Here is a 14,287-nt window from a genome sequence, read left to right as displayed (position 1 = left end):
ACCTGGCTCTTGATCCACTGAACCACCAAGCTACCTGCATTGGCTGTCTTCTTCTAAACATCCTCTGCCTTATCCACACTCATAATTTTCACAGCACTTATATAATACTCAAAATTTATTTGATATGCAAAAACATTGAACATAAAAGAAAATTATAATATAAGAAAATCACTGATAAAGAATACAGGACAAATAGATGAGGGAAAATATGACAGGGAATTTCATCAGAATAAATACACCAGATGTAAAGTTGCTAACTTGGTTAGATGGTACTAGTAATGGAAAAAAGAGTACTATCTGAAAGATACTGTGAGCAAGAAGATTTACTGACTGATTCACTATGGTGTAAGGAATATGACAGAATTAAAGATAATTGGTCATTGGATGAATGGCAAAAGGGCACCTAGTTGTCTTCAATAGTTTCAAGTCATAAGTCTCAGAAGTATTGTGTCTAAGGATATTGAAAGACATTCCTATATGAATGCCAACTGTTAGTAATCACATGGAAATTCTAGGGAATGGCAACAGGTAAATGTTATCATAATAATCCTATAATCCTGTGATTCCTGAAACGGTAGATTCTTAAATGCCTTCTAACTATGTAACATAGTTTTATTAAGCATTTACTATGTGCCAGTCACTCTGCTCAGCCCTAAGAGATATAAATATAAGCATGAAGACAGTACCTAACATCAAAAACTTTTATTTTAAAAGAAATGGCATATGAAAGGGGATCTGAAAAGCCGAAGAAGGAGAGTAATGAAATATCTGAGTTGGGGCATATAGGATAAGTCTAGAGAATAAGGGATGGTTGGTCTGGAGTCCTGCCCTTAAACAGAGATTCTGGGAATTACTCACCAGTGGAATAAAGGACCTGTCAAAGAGGAGTCAGGAGGCACCTAGGCACAGCAGCTAAGTCAAGAGAAACAGTACTTAGAGATTCATTTCACTTTCTGGTAAAATTCTATAACATTATTATGAGATGTCTTTTGAACCCTTGGCTAGAAAATCCATTATCACTAAAAGCTAGAATTAGTTCAACAGGAAAAGGTTATGTCAGATTAATTTCATTTCCATTTTTGGCAGGATTACTAGATAGTGTATACCTGTATTTCAACAGGCATTTGACAAGTCTCTCATAATGCCCTTGAAAAGAGATGGAAGGTTATGGAATGGATGAGAGATTGGATAATAGAATAGGTGGATTTAGATCTGTATGAATGACCAGAACAAAGACTTTGTTTGTTGATGACTTTGTCAGTCCAAAAGGAGGTCTCATGAGGAAGACTAAATAGAGGATCTACTCTTTTCAACTAGGCAAATGTGCTGTTAGACATTTTCTTTCAGTTACTTAGATGAAAGCACAAATAACATGTTTAACAAAAAAAAATCAAAAACTAATTTTGATATATCATATACCCCATCCACATACAAACCTACAATTCTATACCCCTTCCTAATAAGAACCATTCTTGAAAGCATTTTAATTTATTTTTAATTTTTTATCAATTACATGTAATAACAAACTTCTATACAAATTTTCCCAAGTTTTATTATCCAACTTATCTCCCTCCCTCCCTTATGTTCTCCTTCACAGAGCTGGCAGATGATTAGATTTGGATTATATATGTATTATCATGCAAATATATTGCCATATTGTTCATTTTTGTGAGTAATCTTATAAAACCAAAACCCGAAAACATAAACCAAAATAAACAATTGAAAAATTACATGCTTTCATCTGCATTCTAACTCTGAAAGTAGATAGCATTCTTTGTCATAAGTCCCTTGAAAGCATTTTAAACCCTTACCAAAATTGCAGATTACAAGAATTTTGGAGATTTTGCTAATATGATGGCTAACAGAATCAGGATTAAAAAACATTGTCAATTGAAAAGAACAATGGATCAAACTTATTAAGATTAAATCCACTAGGAAGAAGTAAGAGTCTTGTGCTTAGGTTTAGAAATTCAATTGCATGTGTACTGGAAAAAGGATAAAGTATAATAATTCATAAGATATTTCTAGGGCCTTTATTAGACTAAAAGCTCTGCATGATCCAGTTACTATGGTGTGACAACCAAAAAAACTAATGTTTTATTAGGCTGCATTAATAATAACTTTTCACAATAAAAGAAAACTGCATCTGAAATATTTTATTATCTGAAGTGTATGTCACATTTAATGAAGGATGTTGACAACTTTGATTTAGACAAGGAAAATCAGGATGGTGTGGAATATTATAACCATGTGATATGACTGGTTCTTGAATATAAGAATATTTAGTCTGGAGAAGAGAAAACTTAGGGGGACATGACAGTTGCTATTAAGTATATGAAGGACTGCTATGTGAAAGATCAAGTAAAAATTTTTTTTTAATTTTCTGGGGATAGAATTAGGGACAATGGGTAGGTTGCAGATGGACAAATTTTGATTTAAATAATGGTTGGTTTCCTGTGGATAATGAGGTCTTCTAGATATCCCTGATTACAGATGGCATGCTGTAGCTTGCATCAAGCCCCCAAGACACTTCTTCTTAGAAGAGAGCTATTGAATTCAAAGGAAATTTACCTGTCTATTTATACAGGAAAGATCAAGTGGATGAAGGATGTCTATTGTATAAATTTCAACATACATATAGATAGCTAACCTAAAGAGAATTTTCATCATTGTGCATATTTGGGACAGACAAATGGACAAAGTTGAAAAATGACAAAAATAAGCAAGAAAAAAGTTCATTTTTTAACTAACCATAAGATTCTCATGAAAGTAATAGTACATCTTTTGATTACCAACATTTACCTGGTATTGCTATACAGCTGTAAGAAATGGGATATCAATACCTCTGAAGCACTAAAGACAGGTATCAAAAAAAGACCAGACATAAGGTATGTGGTAGATGTGAGAAAGCTTGATGAATAACCAATACAAATCTCTAAAGAACTAGAGTAAAAGATGTCATCAAGGAATTAGATTGCTGAAAGAGAAAATAGACTAATCATATGGCAAGCGAAAGTGATGATAAGTTGACTCTCTTCCCCCCTTGGTTAAGTTTTGGGAGAACATAGATAAGCATTACATATTATAGATAGGTATGCATGAGTTGTGATATGCATTATTGAAAGGAATTTTTTGGTTAATGAAATCAAAGATCCTGTTGAGTAATAAATTAAAAAAATAAAGAAAACATTTTCAAAACTAAAACAAACAACTTTAAAAGATAATAACCTCGTAGCTCAGCTATGAGTGAGCTATAGAGTTATTATCCAGACATCCAGCTGGGGCTTGATGATTATTGATCAAGGTTATTTCTTAGCAGCAGCACTTAACATTTGCTTACACAATCTGTTGCTTACCACAATTCCTGGCACATAGTAGATACTTAATAATTATATAATTATTGATGTTAGAAAAACAAATCTTTTTCAAGTATGAGTTGAAATAAATTAGATTTGAGTTACCTATCAGATGAATTTTGCTATAACTTCAAGGTTTGATGCCTTTGTGCCTAGGAGAAAGGGTAGCATGAGAAAAGTTAAAATAAAGTTCCATCACTTATGGAATATAGAAAATATAACTGTGAGCAACTCAAGATGGCCATGTCAAAATTTGAGATTCTGACTCTCATTTTTGCTCATTTTTATTTAATATTTTACACTATGAAAATTTTCAAATTCATATGAGTTTTATAAAAAAGCCATTTAAAAAGTATAACTATAGCTCTATTTTTTCTTTTCTTTTCCATCTTAACCCTTCAATAGCACCACCTGCTGGATATATATATGGAGAGAGAGAGACAGAGAGAGAGAGAGACAGAGAGAGAGCAGAGAGAGAGAAACAGAGAGAGAGATGGATTTTGAAGATCAGAGACTGCAACTTAAATTATTATGTTTCACATGCCACAGTCTGATGTCCACTAAATAGCTATTTAATGCAAGCATGAATGAATGGATCAAAACAAGAAGTTTATTCTCAATTGGCTCACAAGATTTCATCGATTTAGAGCTATAAGAAACTTTAGAATGCATCTAGGTCAATCCTTCCATTTTATAGATAAAAGAAAAATGAATACTACAAAAATTAAGTGCCTGACTACAGTAACATAGGGTGTTTTTTTTTGTTTTTGTTTTTGTTTTTTTTAATTTTTTAAACCCTTAACTTCTGTGTATTGACTTATAGGTGGAAGAGTGGTAAGGGTAGGCAATGGGGGTCAAGTGACTTGCCCAGGGTCACACAGCTGGGAAGTGTCTGAAGCCGGATTTGAACCTAGGACCTCCCATCTCTAGGCTTGGCTCTCAATCCACTGAGCTACCCAGCTGCCCCAAGTAACATAGGTTTTAAGAGACATGAAGTTATAAAAAGGCCTCTGATTTTAAAGGCAGCACTTTTGGAAAATAAAGAATGTTTTTTGAATCAAAATACAATGAAAATCATTAATACTATCTTACATTATGTTCATCAGAATATAATAAAAAGATTGTTTAATAAAATGACTGCAAAAAGTTCTAATGTACAAAATATCTAGAATTATAAAAGAAACTAATACTAGAATATAGTTCTCTTCCTCTCCCTCTACATCTCCCTCTCTACCTTCCTCTCCCTCTCTCTTTCCCCCTACAGCATATACCTTCATAAGGAAAACTAAAGTAAACACTAAGTTGCTTTACTTTAAAAAAGAAACAATATTTAAAAAACAAAAAGAGAGAAAAGGCAAGGGATTATTGCTCTGAAGGTATAAGGTATAAGCCTGAAAGGGGAATTTTCTTTGGTGCTTGGAGGTACTTTCTGAGAAGATCAAAGATAATAGTAATCACAGACCTGACTTCCCTTAGGTTTGATTTTAAGTGTAATGAGTGATCCTTTTTAAATATAAAGGCTAACAGATTTTATAGGAATTTAATTTTAATTTTAAAAATTCATTTTCCTAAATTTTTCATTTATTTTTATTAAAAATTTTATACATTCAATGTTTAAAAAATCATTTTATTAGATTTTTAGTGTCAGTGACCATTTGATAAAAATAACTTGCAACAATGAGGAGCATCCAAACTATTTTAAAACCAGAACAAAGTCACAAAAAAAGTAAGACTGAAAATTTCTAAATTCTTTCACTCTCTGAAATATTTCTCAAGAAAGCCACTACTACCCTGGTATGCCTTTGTTTTCCTAAATCTTCTATTGATAGTTAATTGTCACAGTAGCAGCATTCCTTAAATCATATGATTAGGAGTGCTGAAATGACCTTTTGTCACTAACTAGCTGTGTGATCCTTAGCAAGTCTGTTTGCCTCAGTTTCTTCAATTGTAAAATGGGGATATTAATGGGGATTCCTTCCCAGGGGAGTTGTGATGATCAAATGAGATAATAATTGTAACACAGAGGGGTTCACAGTCAGCACTATATAAATGCTAGGTATTATTATTACTGCTTTCTAGAAGACGTGTAAGAGAAGTATCAAGTATAAGGAGTGAAATGCTAAGGAGGAAATTTTATGTAATATGAGCATAGAATCATTAGAATCATAGAATTTGTAAGATATTGAAAGGACCTTAAAAATCAGCTAATTCAAACTACTCATTTAACAGATGAGGAAACTGAGGTTGGGAGGTGAAGTGATTGAGGAGAAGAGGGTTAGAATTCAAACCTCTATCTTCTGACAAGTTCAATGCTCTTTCCTATGGTGGATGATTATATTTATGCGTCATAATCTTTTACCTTCTTTATCTCGTGCATATTTTAAAGCACTAGCACAAAGTCATTCAGCCATGAACTACTCTTCATTTTTGAGGGAAGTCTTTATGAACTAGCAATTCAGATATTTAATTATTAGCTTGTAATGATGGATATTGTCGCATCTCACTCCTGCTGAGTAGAAGAATTCAGAGGGATGCTTCATGGTTTTTATTTGCCTCTGCCTTTCTGAACAGTGGTGTCAGATCTTGCATGCTCATAGGCACAGCCCCACACTGGGTCCTCAAATATATAATTTAATTGTTTTAAAATTTCAAGAAAACTGATAGTCTAGAACAATGGAAAGTACACTGGAATGTTCCCAAACACTAATAAAAAATACAAATTAAAATTACTCGTGCTTCACTCCAATTCTATTAGATCAGTAAAAAAGAGAAGAGATGAAAATGATTGGTGGGTGGTCAGGAACCTAAAGGTTTTAAGTCTCTATTTCCTCTTCTGTAAAGTAAAAATTAATAATAATAAAGATAAATAATGATAGTACCTATAGTCTCTATCTTGCATGGATGTGGTAAAGATCAAATGAGAATATTCATAAATGGATTTGTAAATATTAAAACATTATGTAAATGCCAAATACCATAGTTATTCTTTCACAGTAAAACTTCAAGTAATCATAATACTCAAGGAATGGGTTTTATGCCTTACTACCAATTAAGCTGAAAGTCTATTTTGTTTCAGCTATTGTGGCAACTCTTTCTAGAATTTTTTTTATAATTTTTTTTTTTAAAAAATAATGTATGGGGAGGGGGAGTAGCTGGGTGGCTCAGTGGATTGAGAGACAGATCTAGAGATAGGAGGTCCTGGGTTCAAATCTGACCTCAGACATTTCCTAGCTGTGTGACTCTGGGCAAGACACTTAACCCACATTGCCCACCCTTACTGCTCTTGATTCCAAGATGAAAGATAAGGATTAAAAATAATTATAATAACAAAATAAAATAATGTTTTAGCTGGTCTTTGGTGTCATGATTTAAAACATTAATTTGCATTGAATTAAATACAAAAGGTATAAAAGATTGAACTGTAAGAATTCCAGTGCATTTTGTATTAAAACAAACCAACATGAAATGAATCTGTTTATCATTTTTTCAAATTTTAAAAAGTGTGATTTCTCCCAAAAGGTTTAATTACTTGCTAGATGCACTAGTCTGAGATATTTTTGTGATATAATTCTTCTGTTCAGGTGCCCTCATTAGATTCCCATTTCCTACATAATAGAATTCAAACACCTTAGCCCAAACTTCAGAGGACCTCACAATAAATTATTAACCTGAATTTCTAGAATTTGTTCAAATAATTCTATAAGAACTCTCTTCTTTAGCTGACTAGTTTATTCATACTTTAAATATTCCTCCTGCTTCTCCATCTGCCTCTGTGCTCTCCTACTTTTGTCTACCACTTCTGCTTCCAAGTCATCTCTCTTTACCCACAGAAATTCTACCCATCTTTTAAAGATCTGTTCAAATATACCACCCCAATGAAGCTTTCTCTCACCACCAAGACCCACGATGGTCTTGCCAATGTATTAATATAGGAGTTCTTTGAATTGAATCTACCCATTCCAATTGAATTGGAAAAACAGAATTGATTCTGATTCTGTTCTGTATCATCCGCAATGTGTTATATAATTGGCTGGGCCTTGTTTCTTTAACTCTGAGATAAGTTCATAAGTTCAACTTTACTCTTTGAACTAAATTATTCTATAAATCGCCTTAATTCAGAGAAATATATAATCTCCACACATCTCACTACCTATGTACAATGAAGGGTGAACTGTTATCTCTCTCTTAACAAGTCTTGTAAGATGCAGGTGGATACTACTAATCAACTTTCCATAGCAACAAGATAGAAGGAGAAGTTTTTGCTAGTATTGCATTCCTGATTTCTATCCAATCATATTGTTTTCCATTATCTATAATACTTCAGACTTTGTAACCAATCATAATATTTTATACTTCCTATTCTTTCTTTTCTGGTATTTTCAAAAACGCTAGGAAGGCTAATAAGCCCCACCTCATCCTTTTTTTAACTTACTGAGGAGTCAAGAGACCATTTATATTGGTTATTGCTAGTCTAAGAATACATTGCATGTGCTTGGAACTTTTGCCTCAGTTTACCTTCATTTCAATCACAATAGAATATCCACTTTCCAAGGACAGAGAGTCTTCTATTCTTTGTCTTGTAGCCTCAGCACATAACCCAGTATTTGGCTTATAATATCATTGTTGGACTTTAATAAATTTTGCTTCTTAATTAACTGGCTTAGCAGTCACACATTATCTTGATTTGCTAATTGCATTTCTTACATCTATATTATCTATTTCCCTATCAATATCAAAAACTCTTTTTTTTTGTATTTCCCATCTACTAATGAAGTCCTTTCTATACTTAATAGATATTTGTTAATTAGTTCTTAATAGTTATTCACAGGGGCAGCTGGGATTGAGAGTCAGGCCTAGAGACGGGAGGTCCTAGGTTCAAATCTGACCTCAGACATTTCCCAGCTGTGTGACCCTGGGAAGTCACTTGACCCCCATTGCCTACCCTTACCACTCTTCCACCTATGAGCCAATACACAGAAGTTAAGGGTTTAAAATAAAAAAAATTTTTAAAAAATAGTTATTCACATTGACATTGTTTGAGGTTTCACAACTTAAGATTTCCAGGGTACAATTTGGTCCCAGTCATTAATGTCCTTTGGATTTTCTGTCAGACCTCATTTGTATACTAACTCTGCAAAACAGTCAGTTTTTATTTAAATATATCCACAAAGATAAAATTCATCTCTAACCTACTTTATAATAGCCTTTGTAAAATTATAGTAAAGCTGGGATTATCATTTCAAAACTGAGCCCCCAGTCCACTTCAGAAGAGTGAGTTTTATTTTAGCAAAATTAAACATTATGGAGAGTTATCATAACTGTATGATTTTCATTCTACCACTCTATTCATTCCTTTTCCATTTAATTTTTTCCTTTTTTCCCTTGTCGAATACATTACATTAAAAATTACTCTGAATCCCCATGTGGTGAATTATGGCATTCTAAAATCTGTAATGAATGATAGAGTTTATCACTGTTAACATAGAAGTTTAGCCAAAATCAACATTCTTAATCAAAAACTGACAGTGGGTCAGGGCTTGAAATTGAAACTTGGGTAACATATTTCTTCACACAACATGCAGTAAAGAATATGCAAGCAAAAATCTGGGGCACATAAAACCAGGCTTTTAGGCAAGAAGGAATATCTCAAAGGCTAACAGAACAAAAATATAATCTATAAGTGATTATAGATTAGTAATTTTTTTTGTATTAGATGCTAAAAGTTTCATTTAGATCTTTGAATATAAGGACTTTCATCTTACATGTCTGGGACCCAATTTGCCCCTATTAATTAGTATAAAAAACAGGTTAAGTTCTGGTAAAGGCATTAGGCACTACAGGGACTTTAACCAAGAATATTAAATTATGTAACTCGAATTTTAAAATGCTCAACAAAGAAAGTGCACTTTAGAAATAAAGGGCATTATGAGTAACAAATCATACTTTTTAAATCATTTTTTCCTATTAAGACTCTCACTGCAAGTTTAATTGGTAACCAAGAATTACATTGAGAAACAAGTTGTTTGTTTTTTGTTTGTTTGTTTGTTTTTAATGTAGCACTCTCCCAACTAGAGCTCAGAGAATAAGTCCCCTAAAAGGTGGTTAATTAAGGGCTCATAGGTGAATTTTGAATTGCTAAGCTTTTTAGCACTATAATTAATAAATCCCTTTGTTCTTAAGCAAAAACTTTAGTTATAGTGAACTTTACAATCATTAACAAATGCAAACATTTCAATATTCCAAGAACAAGAAAAAAGATTGTATAAAAAGCTGTAAACTTAGGTTATATACAGTTTGTCTCATCTGTTTTCCTAAGTCCAAAGATCCAAAATCTTTGATACCCTACTCTCCCCAAACCATGGAATGCTTTCCTCATTAGTAAAATAAGAGAGTTAGAAGGAAGGATATATAGGATGATGGGAAGAGTTTTGGACTAGGGGGCTGGAGGAGGAACTTCTAGAGTCAATTCTGAAACTAGGTTGCATGGTCTTGAGCAAGACCTTCTTTAGGTCTCTCACTGTGTTGATTTGTAAATTGAAGCCACTAGACTACAGAAACTCTAAGGTGTTCTACACTTCAAATTCAATGAGTCTAAGATTCTATGAAAGCTCTGGGGTCCACTCTCACTAATGGGGGCTTCAAAATCTCAAGGTAGGAGTTAGCCCTAGCACACAATACAGATTTCTCCTCTTCCTGCACTCTATAATTCAGCCAAACTGACCTTCTCTCATTCTACCTCTATTTCCATGCCTTTGCAACAGAAATTGCCAAGTGATGGGAAAGCATTCCCTTCTTTCCTCTCCTTATAAAGTCTCTCTTCTGTTTAAGACACAGCTTATCCTCTAAACTACTAATGTCTTCCTTTCCCAAACTACCTTGCATTTAAGTACTTTGCAATACTTGTATTTTATTCACTTTATGTGTATTTTTATATTTGCATATATTTGTCTCTCTTCGAATGTATGCTCCTTACAAAGAGAAATGTATTCTTTTGTACTTGTATCGCTAGCACTTATGATAGTGCTTGGCACATAGTAGGTACCTAAATGCATAATAATGGATTGAGAATTTACCTTCCTCTCTTCTTTGTATTGTTGGATTACTATGGATATGGAACATTGCACAAATTGCCAGATTTGATTAACATCTTAGCTAGTTCAGCTGAATGGCTTCTCCTCTCTCCTTTTTCTTTTTAATTGTTTGTTATATGGAATAGTTTTATAGTCAGAATATGAGGGTGGGTCTGCAATAAATTCTTGCTGAATGACTGATTTTTTTAAATCAGGACAAAAAAAAATATTGGAGAAACCTAATTAAGGGATGTCTTAGGAAAGAGGGGATTAGGTTTGCTCTGTTTGATTCTGTCTATTAATGGAAGTTGTAGAGAGGAAGATTTTGGATTCACATAAGGGGAAAACAAAGTCCTAACAATTAGAGCTATATAAATACAATGAGATCCTCATCACAAAAGATAGTTCAGTGGGGTATTAAGAACACTAGATATGAAGTTAGGAGAAAAAAAACCACCTATGATATTTACTAGATCTCTGAACAAAAGCAAAATCACCACTTAAAGCCAGAATTTTATCCTCTGCAAAATGGAAATAGTCACTTCAAATCTTTACAATAATGGCAGATGGTTTTTCTTCACTTCTGAAAAAACAGTCCCACACCATTCGGTTCACTTGTAATAACAAAGTTGCTTCACAAGAATTTTCATCATCCTCTTCACAAGAGAAAGGTTAAAAATCTCCTTCAAAAATGGCCTCTCCAACCTCTTTCACTCTGTCTTTTTCAACTTTTCTCTAGCTATGACAAAATTTATTTTTCAGCTTCTCTCAAGCTATTTCTCTAAACAAGCTCCTTCTAATCTCATCTTTGGTAAAATTCTCTTTGTAAATTTTCTTTACAATTGTTAAGAAAGGGGCAACTAGGTAGCTCAGAGGATAGAGAGGTTGGCCTGGAGAAGGAAGGTCCTGAGTTCAAATCTAGTTCAAAGCCTTTTGATACTTCCTAGCTGTGTGACCTTTCAGATACTTCCTAGCTGTGTGACCCTGGACAAGCCACTTAACTCCTTAATTTATTGTCTAATCCTTACTGCTTAACTAATTGTCTAATCCTTATTGCTCTTCTTTCTTGGAATCAATAGTTAATATTAATTCTAAGAAAGTGGTTTTTTTTTAAACAAATAACTGTTAAGAAAATTCTAATAAAAAAAGTATTTTTCCACAACTGCTTTCCCCTTTATTTTCATCATAACTAATTTCATAGATCAATAATAAAAAACATGTATTTTTCTGAACCCATAAGGAAAAGACCTCATAGAATCACTTACAATGGTAGCTCTTGGTTTCTTTGCTCTTAAGGAAGTAGTGGTAGCATCTATAGCTTCTTTAAAAATGCTCTTGAGAGAGGTATTAGATTAGTATATTTGGAGTTTGTCAAGTAGTGGTCAAATTACCATTTTTAATGGTCTTTTGTTCATATAAAAATTCAGCTAGCTTACCTATTGTTAATAAATAAAAAGTAATCTTGGAGACTTTATATTAAATAAATAAGTATTAATAAAGAGAAAGAAAGAGAGAACTAAATTTTCCATCTTTCTAACTTGCCATCAGATCAGGTCCCAGATTCCACCACAGCTTTCCAGATAAGGCAAGAGAGATAAGGGCCACCAGGGTGACTAGGAGAAAGGGCTAGGCCAGGGACCCAGGAGCAAGACAGAAACCAAAAGATGTCTCACTTCCCCTCTGACTTTTCAAACCTCCTCTAAACTCCTCCCTTGGATCCTTCTATTGGCTAATGGCCTTAATAGTCATATTTCAATGACCTCCAGGACTTTCTCTGGTCAATAATCTGGCTGCCCTGCTAGCAGTCCAGATATATGACTCTAGGTGAGTCCTTCTGAGACTGAACTGGGTTGGAGGTTCCCGATATTTAATTCCCACACTATGAAGTCCCTGCCAGCTCTAAGATTTCATGCTTCTGACATACCATCTAGACTCAAAGGCGGCTTCTCAGTGTCCACCAAGACTTTGTGGAAAATAAGCAACTAGAGTAAGTAATACAGTCACCTCAATGTTTTTTTCTCTTCTTTGGTAGCACTCCACTATACCTCAAACTCTCTCTGTCTCCCTCCCACTGAATTTATCCACCATCAAATTCCTCAATTTCCCCCTTTTTTTGCTTTTCTCCATGCACATACACATATTTTCCTACATTTATCCACAGGAGTAGAGGGTAGAATAAGGGGAGAAAGTGCTATTTCCTTGCTTTATAAATTAGAATCAAATAGCTTTTCCTGAGCTTAATGCCTCTCAATTAATGTACAAACTGAGTAGATACTATTTTAATCCTGAACATTTAGTGGGCTAAATGCTAATCATCTTTGCTAACATTTCTTCTCTTCTTTCTTTACAAAATATATATAGTAAGAATTTTCATATGAATATTTCTATACAGTTGAATTTTCTATTTATGTGAAAAAATGTTTATAAGAATATTATAAATGCTTTCCAACCTCCTTCTATGTTTGTTCTCTGTTAGAAGTGATTTCTTAAAGTAAGATACCTATCTCTTTTGTATGTGAACAGTATGATTTTTAAAAGGATAAAAAAAATACACATGAAAGGAAAAAATGAAAAATATATAATCTCTCAGGAAAAAAGTGTGGAGAGAAAATCTGTTTGTTGGGAGGACCAATAACTAACTGATAACAAATGAATGCACTGGATGGGACTTGTTTGATTACAAAATAATGACTGGTGTACTGATGGCTACAGGACATCCTCATGTCACTTGTGTGTGACTTTTTAGAATTTTAAAATTTAAACTAACAAAATTATAAATTAAATCACTATTTGGAGACTATGAGAAAATTTAATAGAGAATGCTAGCTCATACTTGACAGAAACATGAGTTTCTTAAATTTTACTTCATTAGATAAACATGAGTCACTGACTATCAGGAGGCTCTGATTTGAGGCATCACAGATTATTAAGAAACCAGCAGGAGAGGGACTAAGAATACATAAGGAGGAAAAAACTTTGAGAAGAAGCTGTAGCAAGAGAGAAGAGAGAGAGAGAGAGAGAGACAGACAGACAGACAGACAGGCAGACAGGCAGACAGACAGAGACAGAGAGACAGAGAGAGACAGAGAGAGAGAGAGACAGAAAGAGAGAGAGAGAGAGAGAGAGAGAGAGAGAGAGAGAGACAGACAGACAGACAGACAGACAGACAGACAGACAGACAGAGAGAGAGAGCGAGAGCTGAAAGCAGAAATCAAAAGAAGCTGAGGACAGAAAATGTTAAAAACTATCCACTAAGATAATAGACTTATTAACTGCTTTCTTGGTAACCTCCTTTTTGGAAGAGAGATATTGCTTTTCTGATTGGCTAGAAAAAGGCTAGAGCTGATGCTAGGGATTGGTTAAGAACTGAATTCTGCTATTTTTATAATCCTTACTGAAGAAGCATAGTGGTGATCTTAACAGACCAGGGTGAGCAAGAGTGGGGATATTTATACCATATCCTATACTATATTAGTAGAAAATTTCTACCATAAGACTCAGAGTACATATTATACTTATTTTAATCAGATTAATTTGTGAAATTTAGCTCTTTAATATATTTATAAAATAATAATCCAAAGATAGAAAGGACATACTTTTAATAAATTGTCACCTGTGACTCTCAAACCCTATTCATATGCATCAAATATCAGAGATAAGATCTTGAAAATTTCAAAATATGTGGCATTGCTGCTTAATTCATTTTTTCAAGAAAAAATGTATTATTTTTTTTAAAACTCTGTTTTTTAATAATAAAACTCATTGTTATGGTCTAAGCCTAGCTCAGGCTAGTCTGGTAACTGACACCCTGGAAAGAGATGCAAAGAAATCATTCATGGATCATAAAATGCAATAAAATTA

General features: G+C 33.5%; 1 protein-coding gene across 1 annotated transcript in view; it reads right to left on the bottom strand.

The window, feature by feature from the left end:
- Window positions 1–14,287, bottom strand: part of ARHGAP6 (Rho GTPase activating protein 6) — a 675,366-nt gene that overhangs the window by 569,032 nt on the left and 92,047 nt on the right. The gene's annotated exons all lie outside the window — the stretch shown is intronic.

The sequence above is a fragment of the Gracilinanus agilis genome, chromosome 3 (assembly GCF_016433145.1).
Source record: "Gracilinanus agilis isolate LMUSP501 chromosome 3, AgileGrace, whole genome shotgun sequence".
Lineage (NCBI taxonomy): Eukaryota > Metazoa > Chordata > Mammalia > Didelphimorphia > Didelphidae > Gracilinanus > Gracilinanus agilis.
This window is presented reverse-complemented; position numbering and strand designations above follow the sequence as displayed.